Source organism: Capra hircus, chromosome 12 (assembly GCF_001704415.2).
Source record: "Capra hircus breed San Clemente chromosome 12, ASM170441v1, whole genome shotgun sequence".
NCBI classification, from domain to species: domain Eukaryota; kingdom Metazoa; phylum Chordata; class Mammalia; order Artiodactyla; family Bovidae; genus Capra; species Capra hircus.
In genome coordinates, this window is record NC_030819.1 from 54,203,916 (window position 1) to 54,224,166 (window position 20,251).

A 20,251-nucleotide genomic window follows, 5' to 3' on the forward strand; every position below is an offset into this window, starting at 1 on the left:
CCATGGGGTCAGAGTTGACACAAGTGAAGCAACTTAGCAGACACACACACACACACACACACACACACATTCTTTTTAAGGGGCTTTCCAGGTGGCACTAGTGGTAAAAAACCTGCCTGCCAATGCAGGAGACGTAAGAGATGGGAATTCTGTCTCTGGGTTGGGAAGATCTCTTGGAGAAAGGTATGGCAACCCACTCCACTATTCTTGCCTAGAGAACCCGATGGACAGAGAAGCCTGGCGGATTGCGGTCCATGGGGTCACAAAGAGTCAGACGCGACTGAGTGACTGAAACTCTCACTGTCATTCTTCTCCATATTCTTTTCCATCGTGGCATATCACAGGCTATTGAATACAGTCCCCTGTGCTATATATACAGTAGGACCTTGCTGTTTATCTCTTCTCTAATATTCAAGCTTCCCTTGTGGCTCAGCTGGTAGAGAATCCTCCTGCAATGCTGGAGACCTGGGTTCAACCCCTGGGTTCGGAAGATCCCCTGGAGAAGGGAAAGGCTACCCACTCCAGTATTCTGACCCGAAGAGGGGTCTCAAAGAGTCAGACACAACTAAGCGACTTTCACTTCACATATAATATTCAACAGTTTTCGTCTGCTAATCCCAAACTGCCATGTGGTGCAGCCAAAAAAAAGGGAAAAAAAAATCCAACAAAATACAAGCACAAAATATGACATATGCTGATATATGTGGAGAGAGTGAGAGCCCTGATTACATCTAACATGTAAACACACTGATATGAAGTATTATTTTTCTTTGGACCTTAGACCCATGATCTCATGGCTGATACAGACCTACAGGTATTTTACCATGCTGACACAAATATGTAAAGCACTTATTGTTATCATAAGCATCAAACATGTTTACTTGTTAAATGTCCATTTAGGTTATGTGTTAGTCCCTGTAGTCAGAGTGATTCTTTATGTTTGAAAATGGTGACCAGAAGCTGCAATCCTATTTAACCAAACCTATTACTAATACCTAGGAAATGCTCTCAATTCCTGGTCCTATAGGCGATGTCTCATCTAACATCTCCCAAATTTCTGGATTGGGCAGAAGTTACAGAAATTTCCAGTTTCTATTACAATTTTTTTTCCTATGTTTTTATTAATTTAGACTGTCATTTCCATAATACATACATTTATTCTCAGAAGTGAAATCTGACCAAAATATAGATGGAAACATTTTAATGAGAATTTCTTTCCAACTGCTTTAGTGAAAGTGAAAGTGAAGTCGCTCAGTCGTGTCCGACTCTTTGCAACCCGTGGACTGTAGCCCACCAAGCTCTTCCATCCATGGGATTCTCCAGGCAAGAATACTGGAGTGGCTAACTGCTTTAGCCATTTGTCTATAATTATTTGGGGCATATATCAGAGGATTATTTTCTACTTTAGGTTAAGTATTACTCAGTCAACAATCTCTTGTGAGTGAATAACATCCTAGGATTCATGGCTGGTCCCCACAAGGTGCTGCTAATAGATTGATTCCCTCAGTTCCTCATTCTTGGGAGGAAGTCCAGCTTCAGTCCTCTTCCTCCTCATCCACCAGCCTCAGAAGGGAACTTGGGCTTCTGGTATTTACAGAGAAATATACAGACCATGTTCCAACACTGGACACCTGCATAAGCTCATAAAAGCGTCCACGGTTCAAACAACCAGTTTTACATTCTTGGCCAATTGTGGAAACCCCACCCTCACTGGGCTGAGGCAGCAGCAATTCCAGCTAAGGCACGCACACACTCAGCTTGTCTCGCTGGACTGACCACCTCTCCAGATGGAAGCCACTGCTATGTCAGGATACCCATCACACGGACGAGCAGGTGGGGGACCCAGAGGGAGGAGACCCCAGAGGGGTGATTCGGGAGCCCCTAGGAGATGAGGACAACCTTCAAAACCAGGCTCTCAGTCCATCGCTCCCCACACCCTGAGATTCCCCACGTGAGATGAGTTGAGAGCTGGATTTACCAGAAGAAAGGGGACATTTAAACCTTATCAATTATGCCCAACAAGAAACACCCCCTCTTCCAAAAACTAAAATGCCTTTGTCCTCAAAAGACCTTTTCGTGAAGGCAGTTATGTCAATACGCCATCTGGGCACAAAGAAAAGGGTCCATTTGAATGCACGAAAATGCTGTCAGCATTCAAGTTGTTCAGGCTGTGGGTGAGTTGTGTTTCAGCCAGTGCTACCTGCACCCTTACCTCTCCAGTTCCTCCTGGAAACCAGATTGCTGCATCTCAAGGCTGCATTTTCCCCTGCCTGAGACAGAAAGCTCTGAGGCTCCCTACTATTTTCAGGCTTCTTAGGTCAAGACTCCAATGAGTCTGCTCTTTGCATCAGGTGGCCAAAGTATTGGAGCTTGAGCTTCAGCATCAGCTCTTCTAATGAATATTCAGGGTTGATTTCCTTTAGGATTGGCTGGTTTGATCTTGCTGTCCAAGGGACTCTAAAGAGTCTTCTTTAGCACCACGGTTTGAAAGCATCACTTCGTCAGCAGTCAGCCTTATTTCTGGTCCAACTCTCATCCGTACATGACTACTAGAAAGACCATAGTTTTTACTAGCTGGACCATTGTCAGCAAAGTTATGGCCTCCAAATTAACGATCTGCTTATTGATTTTTAAAAACATTTTCTTCCAAGAAAATCAGAGGTGAGGGTTCTTCTGAGAAGAGAATAGTTTCAAAGTCTATGGTACTTCCTTCCTGGAACACCACGTGGTGGAAACAGAGGCCAGGGGCAAGTCTGGAAGAACCTGGATGGATGGGATAGGGGTGGGCAGGAAGATGTCAGGCCCTCCTCTGCAGGATCCTGGCTCAATCCAACAAGAAAGCGGAAGAGGGAGATGGAGAAAATATTTCTGTCTGGTTATATTTTCACATGGATGGGCCCTTTTTGAAAAAAAAAAAAAAAAAAAACGTTAAGACCTCATGAAGAATTAGATATGGGCTTCCCTGGTGGCTCAGTGGTAAAGAATCTGGCTACCTCTGCAGGAGACATGGGTTCAATCCCTGACCTGGGAAGATCTCACATGCCTCAGAGCAACTAAGCCCGAGCACCACAACTACTGAGCCCGTGCTCCAGAGTCTGGGAGCCACAACGACGGAGCCCAAGGGCCACAGCTGCTGAAGCCTGAGCACTCTAGAGCCCGTGCTCTGCAACAGGGGGAGCCACCGCAAGGAGAAGCCCGCACCCCGCAACTAGAGAGACACCTGTGCAGCCACGGAGACCCAGCACAGCCAAAAAGGTGATTGAATGTTGGCTTTTTTAAAAAGAATGAGCTATTATTAAATATAAAACTTAAAAACATAAACTTAACACTTGACCAATAAAAGGGCCAGTGCGATTACACAGGGCGAAAAACGACATGTTTAGTCCTCTGATGAAACATTGCAAGAGGTATGAATCATCCCCACATATCCTTGGACGTGTCCTTTGATATTGGAATCTGAGTTTTATGATCTGCCTGTAATTAAAGTTCTGGGTTAAGTTTTTAAGGGAGAGAAAATTAAACACTTTAAAAGCCAACACCTTGTTTCTCAAGACGTAACCCGGGGCAGGTTTTTATGGTCGCGCTAGGGTTTTAGTCACTGGCTGGCACTCGCATCCTCGTTTTCACGTTGCTGCTAGCATTTCCTCTTTATGGCAGGGCCTGTGCTTCCCGCAGGGGCTGCAAGTGCAGACCTGCCCGTTCAGCCTGTATAGACAGGCTCTGTGGCCACAGCTCGTCGGTCCTGGTCATGGGGTGAGCACTGGACCTGGGACCGTGACGAGGGGTGAGGGCTAATACTAAAGAGAGTGGGCCAGGCCTAGAGGCGGCCAAACTGTTAGCTGAGAGAAGTCAGACCGGGACACAGTCACCGTGTCTGAAAGAATAAAGGGCCTCTCTGAAATCACAGGTACCTTCACTGCCGCAGACCCAAAGGTGTGCCGGGCCAGCTGGTACAGGCGCCTGAGAACCTCCCAGTACCTTCCAAGTCAGTTATTAAACACAGCCATTCTTTTCTAAAAATACTTACTTATTAGGCTGTCTTGGGTCTTAGTTGTGGCCTGTGGGTTCTTTTCATTGCGGTGCAGAACTTTTCGCTGCGCAGGCTCTCTAAGTTACAGTGTGCGGGCTTAGTTGCTCTGCGGCATGTGGGATCCTAGTTCCCAGATCAGGGATTGACCTCGTGTCCCCTGCATTGCAAGGCAGATTTTTAACCATTGGACCACCAGGGATGTCCCCTAAAGAGCCATTCTGAACAATAAATTGTGTAACAAGAGAAGGTGGTTATTCAAAGTTGATCACTCACTACTTGTCTTTTACTGCATTTTACTATTTATCTCTATTCTTGAGGTCATTGGATTATTGTGGAAACCCTATAAGATTGCGTTACTGGGCATCTCTTATCAACACCACATTCAGTGATGGTACCTCAGTTGGTGGAAACCAGCCTTGGTGAGAGTGCGTGCACCACAGAAACGGGCAAAACGCTTGATACACTGTTAAATCACTCAGGACTTGATTATGCATCAGGGCTTGATTTATTGTTTTGCTGATTGTCTAGACTTCAGATAGTGATGGAGGAAATGTTAATACTGCAAATTAAACTGAGAAAGTATATTATGTGTATAACTGTTAAATCGTGAGTATGTGAAAAATTCAAAATGTATCCTTCCAGTATATGAAAATATTATCTGACGTGGTAAAGAATACACTCAGATCACTGATAAATAACTGAAGTTTTGATATAGTTTTTGCTGTTTTACTTTTACAGTTAAGCAAAAATAGCAACTAACAGTTATGTTAGAACTGCGTTTGTTCATCAGTGGCACCTCTAGGTTGGCTGTGGACTCAAGTGTGCAACAAAAATTAACTGACAGCATTCTGTGAGACTCAACTAGATGAATGGAATTTACAGTCAATAGTATTACATATTTTTTTGGGGGAAGGAATAGTTAGGGACTTTGGGAGGGTCCTGCTCACACTGCTATATTTAAAATGGATAACCAACAAAGACCTATTGTATAACACATGGAACTCTGCTCAATGTTATGTGTCAGGCTGGATGGGAGCAGGGTTTCGGGGAGAATGGATACATATATATGTATGGCTGAGTCCATTTGCTGTTCACCTGGAACTCCCACAACCTTGTTAATCGGCTATATCCCCCGACAGTGAGGGACAGGGAGGACTGGAGTGCTGCAGTCCCTGGGGTCTCAGAGTCTGACATGACTTAGTGATTGAACAACAACACCCCAATACAAAATAAAAAGCTTAAAGTTTTAAAAAATTACATACTTTTTTAAAAATTTGTAAATTGTATCACATATCTATGCATCTATTATATACACACCTATAATGTATAATAAACCTATATATTATTATACAATGTATAATAATTATGCAATAATAATGGATAATAAACCTATATATTAAGTACATTATACACACACACACACACACACACACACACACATTTTTACCCCTGAGAACTGGTTGCTTAATACCTATTGCCTCCGACTATACACACTGGTGCAATGTAATGCCAGACTTGCAGAACTCAGACCATAGGCCGACGTGACAAGCTGAAACCCTTCTGGTCTACCTCCCTCCATCCGTTTCCATATGACACAGAGAAAGAGCCCCTCAGATACATTCAGCAGAATTATGCTCACTTTTAACTTTGCAGTAGGTGTGTGGGTGGTGGTTTGCTTTGGAGCAATGCTGTGTTTAAACCAGAAGAGTTTAAACAGATGCTAACATACCCCTACACACTGCAGAGCTAACCAGACAACTCACCCCAATCTAAGTGGGCGGTACCAAAGCTAACCCCACTGCTGCTGCTGCTAAGTCGCTTCAGTCGTATCCGACTCTGTGCGACCCCACAGACGGCAGCCCACCAGGCTCCCCCATCCCTGGGATTCTCCAGGCAAGAACACTGGAGTGGGTTGCCATTTCCTTCTCCAATGCATGAAAGTGAAAAATGAAAGTGAAGTCGTTAACCCCACAGTAGGTTATAATTTAAAAGCCAGAAAAGCGGCAATCGTGACACATGACCAGCTCAAGACAGACAGGTGACGGTTTTCCTCCCCCGGAACTGAAGGAATCCCAGCTATGTTGCAGGGACCTGGAGCCAAGCCTCATGATAGCTGGATCTCTGGGCGGGGGTGGCTGAGAGGGGCACTGGGTGTATCCAGTCTTGCGCTAAGTTTAGTTTGTGAATAATACACTAACTCCTAATGGCTCACTGTCAGGTCACAAATAATTAAGGCGTGAGTCATCTGTAAAGCTGAAAGTGTCTGGAATGGCCTGTCGTTTATAATGCAAGAAGAGGGAAATTTGCCTCCTTTCCCAGGTGGACTGCGGTCACAGAAGCCCCTGCCTCACAGGTCCTGGGACTCTGCGGACCCTGACCGTCTCACATGTAAATGCTCTGTCCCCCAGGTCAGACTCAGACGTGGAGTCCTTATTTCATTAAGGTCTGGTGGTGGCTCCTGAACAGTCAGGGTGGCATCTTTGTGGAAGATCAAATGCTTCCAGTCTTCACGGCATCTCGGGGTCCAAGTCAATCACAGCACGTCTCAGGCAGCACCTGGCTGCCCTGCCCCAGGTGGAAGGCCTTCTCTGATCACCCGTCACTGCAAAGGCCCAGCTCCACCCCAGGTGCGGGGACACTTGGGCAGACAGGACTCTATCCTCCCAATGAGGGCTAAGTGAAGTAAAGTTGCTCAGTCGTGTCCGACTCTTTGCGACCCCAAGGACTATACAATCAGTGGAATTCTCCAGGCCAGAATACTGGAGTAGGTAGCCATGCCCTTCTCCAGGGGATCTTCCCAATCCAGGGATCAAACCCAGGTCTCCCACATTGCAGGCGGAGTCTTTACCAGCTGAGCCACCAGGGAAGCCCAAACAAGGGCTAAGCGGCCAGTTATCTCTGTTAGGGAAATCCTGTGTCTGCTTCGTGGGTGCTTTAGAGAGCTTATCTTTCTGTTTGTTCCTCCTGATCGAAACCGCTTTGGCCCATGGACAAACCAGCACCAGAACTGACCCAGCAGCCTCAACTGAGAGTTGACTTGGGGGTTAAAGGTTACAATTTTTGAGAAAGGCAGTCAAACATTAATGATGGGTAAAGTTCTTTCCCTCTTGCCCCATGAGCTGACTGGGTGATCCTGTTTGTTCTACAACGTGGACAGTATTTGCTGAGGGTAATTGAAATCCGCCGCACAAACAACCTCCCTCACCTCCTGCCGCCTCTGGGCCGCCGTGTCAGGTGAGCACCGCCAGGCGTTATCAGGCAGCCGGAAACAGCCTGGTCCTGTCCCCGACCTGCTCTTCATCAGCACCCAAACTGGACAGATGCTGCATGTTCTGTGAGACCCGCTGGACCAGAGACTGGAGTGTCTCAGATGCCAGGAGCCTCATGGGCTTCTAGAGCTTAGTGCTGTTGTTCAGTGGCCAAGTCTTGTCCCACTCTTCATGATCCCATAGACTGCAGCGTGCCAGCCTTCCCTGTCCTTTACTATCTCCCACAGTTTGCTCAAACTCATGTCCATTGTGTTGGTGATGCCATCCAACCATCTCATCCTCTGTCATCTCCTTCTCCTCCTGCTCTCAGTCTTTCCCAGCATCAGAGTCTTTTCCAGTGAGTCAGTTCTTCACAACAGGTGGCCAAAGTATTGAAGCTTCAGCATCAGTCCTTCCAATGAATATACAGGGTTGATTTGATTTGACTGGTTTGATCTCCTTGCTGTCCAAGGGACTGTTAGAAGTCTTCTCCCGGACCACAGCCTAGAGTTTATACCTCACTTGCAAACATACATCCTGTGGTACCCAAGAAATTAGGGCACTTTCATCAGCAGAGACACAGTTTATTCCTGTCTCCAGCCCCCAGGCTCCTGGGTGACCCTGGGCCATGCTCCAAATTTGACATCTACAGTGTGATGGCATTTCTTTGTTCATGGACATGTTTCCATGCTTGGAGCAGTGCCTGACACATAGTGAGTATCTGTTAAACCCAAAATTGAATCCTATTACCTCTTCCTTGGGGCTTCACTGGTGGCTCAGATGGGAAAGAATCTGCCTTCTAATGTGGGAGACCCAGGTTCGATCCCTGAGTTGGAAAGATCCCCTGGAGGAGGGCATGGCAACCCACTCCAGTATCCTTGTCTGGAGAATCCCATGGACAGAGAAGCTTAGCGGGCTTTAGTCTATGGGGTTGCAAAGCATCAGACACGACTAATCAATTGACACTTTTCACCTCTTCCTCACTGGCTGCCCATTGCCTTCATGCCACTTCCCATCGCTTCTGAGGGGACGTGGCTATTACCTGGCCCATGAGAAACAGTGAGACAACTGAACCAGGCCAGCAGAGCTGGAAGCTGACCCCTGTGGGCCTCGGCAGGAAGTCAATGGGCTCAGAGACGCTCGTGGGCCCAGGGCTGAGGCCCAGCAGGCGCCTCTTCGTCTTCCAGGCAAAGAGCAAGCTGGCCCACATGGGAGTGCATCAGTTGGAGAAGGAAGCACAGTCCAGCCTGCCCTGTGGACACCAGGAAGACAGCTTGTTGTAAAAATCAAACTGAATTCTTAGCTGCCTTCAAGAGCATGGCCAAAGCCATCCATGGCAGACCATCCCCTGATCTGAGCTGATGTCCCTTGGTGCCTGGGAACATCTACCCCATCCCAGGCTCTCACAGTCCCAAGGGCTGTGGTCCTAAGGCATGGCTTTCCTAACACAGCCCAGAAAGCCTCCTGTGGGAGAAGGAGCCACATCTGTGAAGACGTCTGAAGGAACTGTATCTCTAGGCAGTGAGAGAAACCCGCATCAGCCATCACATTCTTAGAAACGTCTCTTGTGATGAGTATTCAGCAGGGAGCTTAGGCTCACTTACCTGAGGCTGAAGCTTGCATGCAGGAAAGTACACAGCATCGCCAGTCACAGCTGATACACGCCAGCAAAGCTGTGTACAAAAGCCCCGCACACGCAGGTCACGTAGGGGCTTGGAGGAGCAGACAGCCTGAGCCCAGGTGGCAGCCACACTCTGGAAGTCGCCCCCAGTGCCCCAGGGGTTCTCTCTGCAGGCCTGGAGAAGGCGGCACACTCGTGTTTACACAGATGAAAGTTGGCCATGAGATGGTCGATGCTCCCAGGAGCCACAGCATGAGTCCTTGGCGCCTACAGATGGACATTCTCCATCTCACATCATCTCCGGTGAATCGGACACAGTGTGACTGCACGGCTTTGACAGCCTTGGAGAGCAATCCAGCGTGTTACTATTTTTCACCATGGTGCTGGCGCTCAGTCGCTAAGTCATGTCTGACTCTTTGTGACCCCATGGACTGCAACCCACCAGGCTCCTCTGTCCATGGGATTTTCCAGGCAAAAACACCAAGGTGGGTTGCCATTTCTCTCCAGGGGATCTTCCCAACCCAGGGATTGAATCCATGTCTCCTGGGTCTCCTGCATTGGCAGGAGGTTTCTTCGCCACTGAGCCACCTGGCAAGCCCATTTTTCACGACATAAAAATCCAAACCATATAGTTGGGGCAAATAACAAATTTTGGGGAATGGATCCTTATTATCCGATGTGGTTATTTACTTTGATCCACTCACAAACTAATGAGTGGATCAAAAACTGAATTTTGATTTGATTATGTGCCTATAAAGGTAACCCAGGACCCAGACTGAGTAACTGTCCGTTAAAATCTCTTCTGACAACAGCAAGCATTATAGCATGCCAATAACATTTTTATCAGGTAGTTAAGTTAATTACCTGTGGTAAACGTGTTAGTGAGACAAGTGCGGTTTGTTGTCAACATTTGCTGACCACTTTAAAACGCTGCCCGGCCGTGTGGGAGGAATCAAGGGTACAAGAGTTTGCAGATGCGTTGACACCTGCCAGTGAAGTATAAAATCTGATGCAAACTTTAGGCTGAAACCTGTGTGTTGTTTTTCCACCACAAGATGGCTCTGTATGGTTTCTTCTCAGAGGAAAAATGGGCTCGTGTGGGAAATCTGTGTTTGCGAAGCAGCAGCAAGCCCTGGGCAATGGTATTGTCCAAACTGGACGGTCAGTTTTTAAAGGAATCTTCGTCCTGTTCTCCGTAGTGGCTGGACCAATTTATATCCCCATCAACAGTGTACGAGAGTTCCCCTTTCTCCACATCCTTGCCAATATTTGTTGTTTGTAGACTTTTTGGTGATGGCCACTCTAAATGGTGATAGCTCATCATGGTTTTAATTTGCATTTATCTAATAATTAGTGATCCAACAATTCCACTCCTGGGTATATACCCAGAAAAAAACAAAAACCCTATTTTGAAAAGATACATGCACCCCAGTGTTCCTAGCAGCGTTATTTGCAACAGCCAGAATGTGGAAGCAACCAAGTATCCATCGACTGATGAATGGATAAAGAAGATGTAGTATATACAAGCAATGCATCATTGCTGTTCAGCCACTGAGTCCTGACGACCCCGTGAACTGCAGCACACCAGACTCCCTGTCCTTCACTATCTCCCATAGTCTGCTCATACTCACATCCATTGCGTAAGTGTTGCCATCTAACCATCTCATCCTCTGTTGCCTCCTTCTCCTCCTGCCTTGTCTTTCCCAGCATCTTTCCCAATGCATTACTGCTCTGCTGCAAAAAAAAGAATGAAATACTCCCATTTGCAGCAGTGTGGATGGACCTAGAGGATATTATGCTTAGTGAAATTAGAGAAAGACAAATACTGTATGATATCACTTGTATGTGGAATCTAAAAAATAAGCAAGCTAGTGAATATGAAAAAAAGGAAACAGACTCACAGATAAAGAAAACTGGTGGTTACCAGTAGGGAGAGGGAGGTAGGGGTAGGTGATTAAGCTACTATGTATAAAATAAACTTTAGGGATACATATTGTACAGCACAAGGAATATAGCTAGGATTTTATAATAACTGTAAATGGAGTATAATCTTTAAAAATTGTCAATCACTGAAACTGGTGTTATGTTGTAAATCAACTATAGCTCAATAATAAAGAAAGAAACAAACTCAAGCAAATGTTTCATAAGAGTGTTAAGGGCAAAAGCCAGAGCATAGGATACAATGAAAGACAGATAAAAATTGATAATTAAAAACCATATATATTTAAAAAAATTCAACAGCAACTTAAAAAATTTAAACATGATGGCAAAAAATATAAAAACATAAAAATAGTATATAATGTTTTATTTATTTTTAAAACTCCTGGTATTAGATATCCTTTCTTCATACTCAGTGTGGATAGTTCTAACAGCCTACAGAATCAGTTGCTATCTTCCTCTCTTTAAAAAAAAAAAAACACTTTTGGCTGCATAGGGTCTTGATTGCTGCAGCAGGCTTTCTCTAGTTGTAGAGAGTGGGGGCTACTCTCTAGCTGTGTTGTGTGGGTTTCTCATTGAAGTGACTTCTCTTTTGCAAAGCACGGGCTCTAGGGCGCCTGGGCTCAGTAGTTGTGGCACACAGGGTTAGTCACTCCGTGGCATGCGGGATCTTCCAGAACCAGGAATCAAACTTGGGTCCCCTGCATTGACAGGCGGGTGCTTAACCACTGGGAAGTCCAGTATACAATATTTTAAAAACTCAGTAGAAAGCTTCGAAGATAAAGCTGGGCCAATCTTCCAGGAAATAGATCAACAGAAAAATAAGAACAAATAGGTGAAAACATTAGAGGATTAGGAGCATCACTGAAGAAGTAAGCCAAGGAACCCTCCAAAGATGCCGGACATGGCTTTCCAGGCTTTGAGAGCCCACTCTGTGCTTGCCCCAGTGGTGAAAACAGGCTCTGTGCATCCTTGTGAAATGTCAGAGACGGAGAGGATCCTCAGAGTTTCCAGTTTCCTAGCAGGTCCTGGAGCAGCCAGCCCAGGTGAGGAGAGTTCAGACATGCTCCAGCAGGAATTTCTCCAAGAAGGTAAAGCTCACAGAATACCTGATGTGCTGCAGCATACTGAGGGAACACGACTGGCAGGAGATAGGTTGAATTAGAGATAAGTACAAAAAGCACAAAAGACCAGGTGAAAACAGCAACAAAACCCAGACAGTTTTTAAACTTGGTAAATTTAAAAGTTTTGCAGGAAGGAAAGAGACGTCACAGTTTACTGCCTGGATCAGCTGTGGCTAGCACTGATATAATCGTATTAGTAAACACGCTGAAGGTGGTCTAATGAAAGCTGTGTCATAATCCCAGCCGTCTATGTGGTGACTAAGAGCACAGACCCTAAGGCCAGCCCGCCCAGGCTCAAACCTGCACCAGGTCATAATAATCCGATTACGAGCTGTGTTGGTGGGCCGGCCCGTCACTCTGACTCAATGTCCTTATCCATAAATTGAAGATCATAACCGAACCTATTTCACAGGGCTTGGGGGAAGAGTGAATGAATCAATACATAGGAAAGGCTTAGAACAATGCCTAGCCTGTGGCAAATTCTATACAAGAGTAAACCTAGGATTTCCCTGGTGCTCCAGTGGTTAAGAGTCCGCCTGCCACTGCAGGGGACACGGGTTCCTCCCCTGCCCAGGAAGATCCCATGTGCTGCGGGGAAACCAAGCCTGCAAGCCGCAACTACTGCGCCCACTGCACTGAAATCACTGGAGCCCACACACCCTGGAGTCTTCATTGCTGGACCAGGTGGCTCAGGGTGAAGAATCTGCCTGCCAATGCAGGAGACGCAGGGTTGATCCCTGGGTCAGGAAGATCCGCTGGAAGAGGAAATGGCACCCCACTCCAGTATTTCTTGCCTGGAAAATTCCATGGACAGAGGATCCTGGCAGGCTACAGTCCACGGGGTTGCGAAAGAGTTGTATATGACTAAGCAACTGAGCACACACTCTCACATGCTCTAGAGCCTGTGCTCCACAACAAGAGAAGCCACTGCGAAGAGAAGCCCGCACAGCAACAAAAAAACCCCATGCAGAGCAATGAAGACCCACAGCAGCCAAAAAGAAATAAATAAAACCCTGTTATGTAACACATTCAGGTTTTGGTTGCTTTTTTAAGATGAACTTGAAATACAGAAATATAATTTAAAAATATATATATGTATATAGCATAGTTAGTACTGTTACTTTATAACCATTTAGGAGAATGGAGAAAGTGTGTGTGTGTGTGTTAATCTTCATATTCCATAAGAGAAAATCAATAGAAAATGCCTAAAACTTAAAAATCAAGAAGTAGCACTATGAAAATGTTATTAGAAATATAAATATAAAGAAACATAATGTACCCCCCTCAAAAAAAAAAAAAAAAAAAAGAAAAAGGCTGAGATGAGGGTAAAATTGTTGCTTCTGGAGAACAAGAGGTTGGAGAGAGTCTGGGTGGAGGTGGCAGAGGCCTGCTGTTTTTTGGAATAAATCTTATAAAATGATTTGAATCTTGGTTTGCCAGAGCAGACCCTGGGACAGGATTTGTGGGCATGAAGGAAATACTGGAGGGGAACTAGTGGGACAGGGGACATGGGGGAGGGAGGCAAGGCCCAGCCTCCTGCCCCCGCAGGCAGAGTTGCCGGCTGCCTCTCCCATCCCCCTGGCTAAGGCCATCACCCAACGGCCCACAGGTGGGGGCCCCTGCAGCCCTGGGGAGGGCCCTCGGGAAAGTGCTGGATGCTGGCGCCCAGAAGGCTGGTGATAGGACTCAGAAATGTAAAATTATCTGGGAGGCGGCCTTTAAATCGCTACAGGTCCTAAAAATCTAGTTCAAAACTCCTCAATTTGCATCTCAGAGCCAGACGCTCCCAGACGTGTACAGCAATAAACCCAACTCAGCCCATTCCCCCGGGGGGCTCCTGGAGGCTTCACAGCAGCCTTCCCGGGAAGATTTGCCAGTTTCTTTTCAAGTACCCAAATAGCTCAGTGTGTACTTTAAAGCAGGAAGCAAAGGACCATTCCAGGGCCAAGTTCTTCCTGAACCCCTGGAATTACGGGGGCGCAGACAGCCCCCCCCTTCCACAGGGGGCTTGAAGCTGGGTGACTGCCACTCAGGAAAAGCATGCTCATTACTCATTGTCCCCCTCCCCCATGCAATGAAATAAATTGTATAAATTTTATAAATATACAAATTTTAATCCAATTGTAATATTCAAACAGCACTCTTACAAATACAACCAGCAACAAATGATTCATTATTGAAGTAATTTTGCAAGACAAACCAGTTCTTTTAGTTTTCTCCCAGATTCACATACTTTCGTGTATTGCTCAGTAGCTTTACAGACCTTGTATGTGATGCCATGAATAACATAGAGTCTTTCTTCATAAACACATAGTCTTTCTTCACCAGCCTTGCTGTCAATAAGTGGGCAATTTCACTCTGTTTCTAACATTTTGAACTAGCGCAGCACTGGTCCAGGTGTCCGTGAGGTGTCACCTCGGAGACTCTGGGGTGCACCCCTGAGCACCAGGCGGGTCTGGCCCAGCATCTCATATAGAGATCCCCAATAAATACCTGCAAGTCCCAAGCTTGGCCCATTCTGTACAGATCCTCCTCCCTTTGTCGTTCATCACATAGAGCATCATAAATGTCACGTCTCTGTGGGAGGCGAGGACGTCAGTTACTTGTTTGTGGCTGAGATCCGCTGTCACACACCCTCCCACGGAGAACACACTTCCTTCTAGAGGACAGTACTGCCCCTCTGCAGTCCCCTGCCCTGTGGGATTCTGGAGGAGCCCCCTGAGCTGGAGACAAGCCCCACTGGGAAGAGCCACGAGCCTCAGGACTTAAAATCATACCACAAAAAGCAACCTAAGATGTAGAATTCCAACCAGGGTGCTGGCTCCATCAGTCTCAGCTGCCCCAAGTGTTACTTTTGAAAAAGCGTTTTCTCCTCACTGTCTGAAGCAGGAATTCTTTTTTCTTTAAAAAAAAAAATTTTTTTTTTAAACACCAAAACATTGTGTATAGCCTATTAACTGGTGGCTCGGACGGTAAAGAAACCACCTGTAATATGGGAGACCTAGGTTCGATCCCTGGGTTGGGAAGATCCCCTGGAGGAGGAAATGGGAAACCACTCCAGTATTCTTGCCTGGGGAACCCCCATGGACAGAGGAGCCTGGTGGGCTACAGTCCATGGAGTTACAAAGAGTTGGACATGACTGAGTGACTAAGCACACATACACACACACACACACACACACACACACACACAGAGCTGATTAACGATGTTGTGGTAGTTGTAGGTAAACAGCAAAGGGACTCAGCCATACATATACATGTATCCATTCTCCCCCAAGCCACCCTCCCATCCAGGCTGGCATGTAACATTGAGCAGAGTTCCATGTGCTATAGGTCTTTGTTGGTTATCCATTTTAAATACAGCAGTGTGTACATGACCTTCCCAGAGTCCCTAACTATCCCTTCTCCCTGGCAACCATAAGTTCATTTTCTAAGCCTGTGAGTCTCTTTCTGTTTGGTAAGTAAGTGCATTTGTATCCGTTCTTTTCAGATTCCACACAGAAAGGATGTCATATGATCTTTCTCCTCTGTCTGACTTACTTCACCCACTGTGACACCCTCTGCTGCTGCTGCTGCTGCTAAGTCGCTTCAGTCGTGTCCGACTCTGTGCGACCCCATAGATGACAGCCCACCAGGCTCCCCTGTCCCTAGGATTCTCCAGGCAAGAACACTGGAGTGGGTTGCCATTTCCTTCTCCAATGCAGGAAAGTGAAAAGTGAAAGTGAAGTCGCTCAGTCATGTCCAGCTCCTAGCGACCCCATGGACTGCAGCCTACCAGGCTCCTCCGTCCATGGGGTTTTCCAGGCAAGAGTACTGGAGTGGGGGGCCATTGCCTTCTCCATGACACTCTCTAGGTCCATCTATGTTGCCACAAATGGTATTATTTCATTCTTTTTTATGGCTGAGTAATATTCCATTGTCTATATGTACCATTTTCTTTATCCATTCCTTTGTCAATGGGCATTTAGATTTGAAGCAGGAATTCTTAACCTGAGTCCACATTCCATGAAACTGTATGCAGTCCTTGTTTGTGGATATGCATGCGGGTTTTTTATGAGGGGAGGACCCTGGGGATGACCTCCCCACAACACTAGTTGTAATGATGGGCTCTAAGGCTGACAGAGAGTTTGTGGTGTGCAGAGGAGTATAAATTTTTACTACATTTGGTAGAGGAAATACTCACATAAACCAGTTTCTTTGACCCTATTTCCACTGGCTAAAGGAATGAGAAAAGGCCTGGAAAAGAGAAAACCAGAACAGAACCACTTCAATGCTCTCCAGTTGCAAACAGATGATGGCATTTCCTCTTTTTATAAAGGGGCAGCAACCTACCCAGGAGAGGCAGCAGCTGTTTCAACATGTGCTCACTTTCCTCTTTCTAGAAGATTAATACTTGAGATCAGCTATTTCCTCTTCTCCACAGGTAAGTGACTATTAATAGAGGTCCTTTTAAGATTCTTGGGCAAGTCTGTGTTGGTATTATCCTAGACATTGGAGCAGTGGTTCTCCAGGATACATTCTGCAAGCTCTGAACATGGCCCCAGATGTCCCACAGCTTCCCAGGTGGCTTAGATGGTAAAGAGTCTGTCTGCAATGCAGACTAGATGGAGACCTGGGTTTGATCCCTGGCTCGGGAAGATCCCCTGGAGAAAGGAATGGCTACCACTCCTGTATTTTTGCCTGGAGAATCCCATGGATTCTCCACATGGAGCCTGGCGGGTCCATGTGGTCACAGAGTTGGATATGACTGAGTGACTAATACTTCCACTTTCCAGATGTTCCCAAAGATCCAGGAGACCCCTGCCCTTCCTGTCTCTTCCCTCTGTCTGGAGAGAGATGGTTCCTATTTCTTCGTGGCAGTGTTGGGAAAACTCTGGACTCAGTCAAGAAGAGAGAGTGATACAACTGAGAAAAGAGCATGTCGGGAGAGTGGATGACTGCTGGATGTGAGTAAGGAAGGAAGCCCAGTAGACTTGGACCAGAGTGGAGGGATGCACAGTGAGGCTGAGTGTAGGGGTACAGCAAGGAGTCAGGTCTTTATCCTAAAAGCTCTGGGATGCCACTGAAATCCCCGGCACTGGGGAAGGATCCCTTAGCAGTGGTGTGGAGAAAGGACTACAGAGCAGGAGCTGGCTGCAGGATGCATGTGGAGATCAGGTGAGATGATAGCGGAAGGAGATGCAGACAGTGGGGGTGAAGAAAGATGGATGGCTTCCACCCCTAAGGAAAACCAAGGAGCCATCCAAAAATGGGGCGAATGCTTCCACTCATCTCTGCCAGGAGGCGGGGCGGCATCTCTGTGGGCTTGGTGAGAAAAGCTGATGGAGGAAATTATCGAACACGAACATCTTGCATGGGCTGCAGATAGAAACTGAGCACTCAAGCACCTGACCCTGTGAGTAATCAGAGAACAATCAGGCCATGCTCACTAGATGGAATCTGGCTGCTTCCGGCTTAGATGGATCTGAAGTGGGTGAGGGCAATTACAGCCGCAGGAGAACACTGCAATCAGGCTAAAGCAAGAGGAGGGATAATTGGAGCAGCCAGGCTGCAACTGCGTGGTGAGCAGGCAACCAAGTGGGGTGATCTTGGATCTCCTGCTGGTCACTGATGGGGAAGTCGTGGGGGGAAGGGACGGTCAAAGAACAGATGCTTCCAGAGGGCAAGGACTCTGCTGACAGAGGACAGCTGGGAGCAAGGACAAAAGAGCAGATGACGCCTGGGGACCTCTCTTGACTGCTTAGATGATCAGTGACCCCGGAGGCTCCCTGACAGACGAGGGAGATGGCAGTATCGGGGAATGTGGCCGATGGGCAGAATCTCTCTTGCTCAATCCTACCTTGGTTGTCCTTGGGCTGACCTTGGTTCAACTCTTCACTCATTTTTTGTTTGAGCCAGTGTTTGAGAACCTAGTGTCATAACAGTTTACATAAAAAGCAGAGACATTACTTTGCCAACAAAGGTTCATATTTTCAAAGCTATGGCTTTTCCAGTAGTCAGGTATGGATATGAGAGTTGGATCATGAAGAAGGCTGAGCGCTGAAGAATTGATGCTTTTGAACTGTGGTGTTGGGGAAGACTCTTTAGAGGCCCTTGGATTGCAAGGAGATCAAACCAGTCAATCCTTAAGGAAATCAATCTAATATTCCTTGGAAGGACTAATGCTGACGCTCTGATACTTTGGCCACCTGATGCAAAGAGCCAACTCATTGGAAAAGGCCCTGATGCTGGGAAAGACTGAAGACAGGAGGAGAAGGGGACGACAGAGGATGAGATGGTTGGATGGCATCACTGACTTGATGGACATGAGGTTTTGAGCAAGCTCCAGGAGTTGGAGATGGACAGGGCAGCCTGGCGTGCTGCAGTCCACGGGGTTGCGAAGAGTCGGACATGACTGAGTGACTGATCAACAACAGCGCTTCATGGTTGGCAAAGGTGCTTTACATGTATTTTCTTGTTAATCTTCACTATCTCCAATGTAGGTATTACTATTCTCAATGGGCTAATGAAGAAACCAAGGTTCAGAGAGGTCAGTCAATTGACCAAGTTCCCAGGTGATCCCCAGAACAACTGTGTGAGGAGAGAAGGAAAAGCAAGTTGGGAAGAGTTGCCCAAAGTCATACGCAAGTAGTTAGTTGCAACTGGGGTTGAATCCAAAGGTCTTTCTTCCCCATGCCTATAAAAGAGGGAGCAGAGAATTCCCTGGTGATCCAGTGGTTAGGACTCTTCGCTGTCAATGCCAAGGGCCCAGGTCCAATCTTTGGTCAAGGAACTAAGATCCTGCAAGCCACAAGACATAGTCAAAAAAATCAATCAATAAAAAAAGGTTCAGAGCTTTAAGTTAAACATGGGCTTCAGGGACGATGCCCTGGTGCCTTGCTTGATCTGCGAGGACAGTGGCCCTGGCTGACTGTCTTGGCTGTGCTGGACCGACACGGGAGAAGTAACCATTAGAAGAAAAGAATACAGTTGGGATTAAGGGACTGTATACTGCAGGGAAGTCCATATTCGAGCTGTTTTGTCCAGTTATCACCATAACTACGTGCATTCTTTCATGCTGTGTATCTGACTTTTGGATAGGAAGACGGTTGTGTGGTGGTTGGATGCTGGGTCAGAGTCCCCCTCTTGTCAGAACCCTCTTTGTTCAGCTGCTGTCTCCTTAGGGTGAATTCAGGACTACTGGAGTAATTTCGTGTGATGAAAGACTGACTGTGTGTTAGTCAATGCTGGGTAACAAACCACCTCAAAATTTAGTGGCATAAACCAACACACACCTATTATCTTACCATTTCTGCAGGTCAGGAGTCTGGCTGTGGCTTACCCTGGTTCTCTGCTTCATGGTCTCTTCCAGGCTGCAAAGAAGGAGGCAGCCAGGTTAGGGTCGCATCCCAGGGTCTGGCTGGGGCAGAATCTGCTTCTAAGCCTGCACGGTTGTCAACAGGATTCGGCTCCTCCACGGCTGCTGGAGCAACAGCCTCCGTTCCCTATTGGCTGGAAGGCCAGCTCAGTTCTTTGCCTTGTGGGTGTCTCCAGCGTGGTAGCTGTTTTGTCAGAGTGCACAAGCCCAGAAGGGAATGAAGGTCTGTGAGGAAGATGAAATCCCAATATTCTGCAAACCTAACCACATCCTATTACATTTGCCTTATTCTATTAGTTGGAAACATTCACAAACAGCCCCATGGAGGGGCTGATTACACAAGGATGGGATACCAGGAAGCAGTGATCACGGGGGGCCATCACAGAAGCCTGTCAACCACAGGGCACGTGTAAGGATAGAAGGCATAAGCCAGCACAAGGTGGGGGAAAATATTTTCGAATTTTTTTTCTATAAAGATTTATTTATCTATTTATTTGGCTGTGGTGGGTCTTCATTGCTGGATGTGGGCTTTGTCTAGTTGAGGCAAGCGGGGGCTACTCTTTGTTGTGATGCACGGGCTTCTCACTGGTGGCTTCTCTTGTTGCAGAGCACACAGGCTCTAGGCTTGCGGGCTTCAGTAGCTGCAGCGTATGGACTCGGCGGTTGTGGTGCCTGGGCTTAGCTACTCCATGACATGTGGGCTCTTCCCAGACCAGGGATCAAACAAGTGCCCCTTGCATGGCAAGACAGATTCTTAACCCCTGGACCAGGGAAGCTTGATTTTTTAAAATTACTTTTTAAGTTGAGCTCTGAGCCAACTTCACATGAACTGACTGTCTCATATAAACCTCACAACAATGCTCTGGCATAGATATTGCTATCCTCATTGCACAGATAATGCAAAGTTCACAGGAATTAAATAACTATCGTGAG

At 46.7% G+C, this 20,251-nt stretch overlaps 1 long non-coding RNA gene across 1 annotated transcript in view; it reads left to right on the forward strand.

The window, feature by feature from the left end:
- The window catches only part of LOC108637300, a 98,510-nt gene extending 82,088 nt beyond the window's left edge, over positions 1–16,422 (forward strand). The window contains exon 3 of the long non-coding RNA XR_001918938.1: positions 16,280–16,422. This is a non-coding gene — a long non-coding RNA (uncharacterized LOC108637300). The remainder of the gene's footprint in view (positions 1–16,279) is intronic.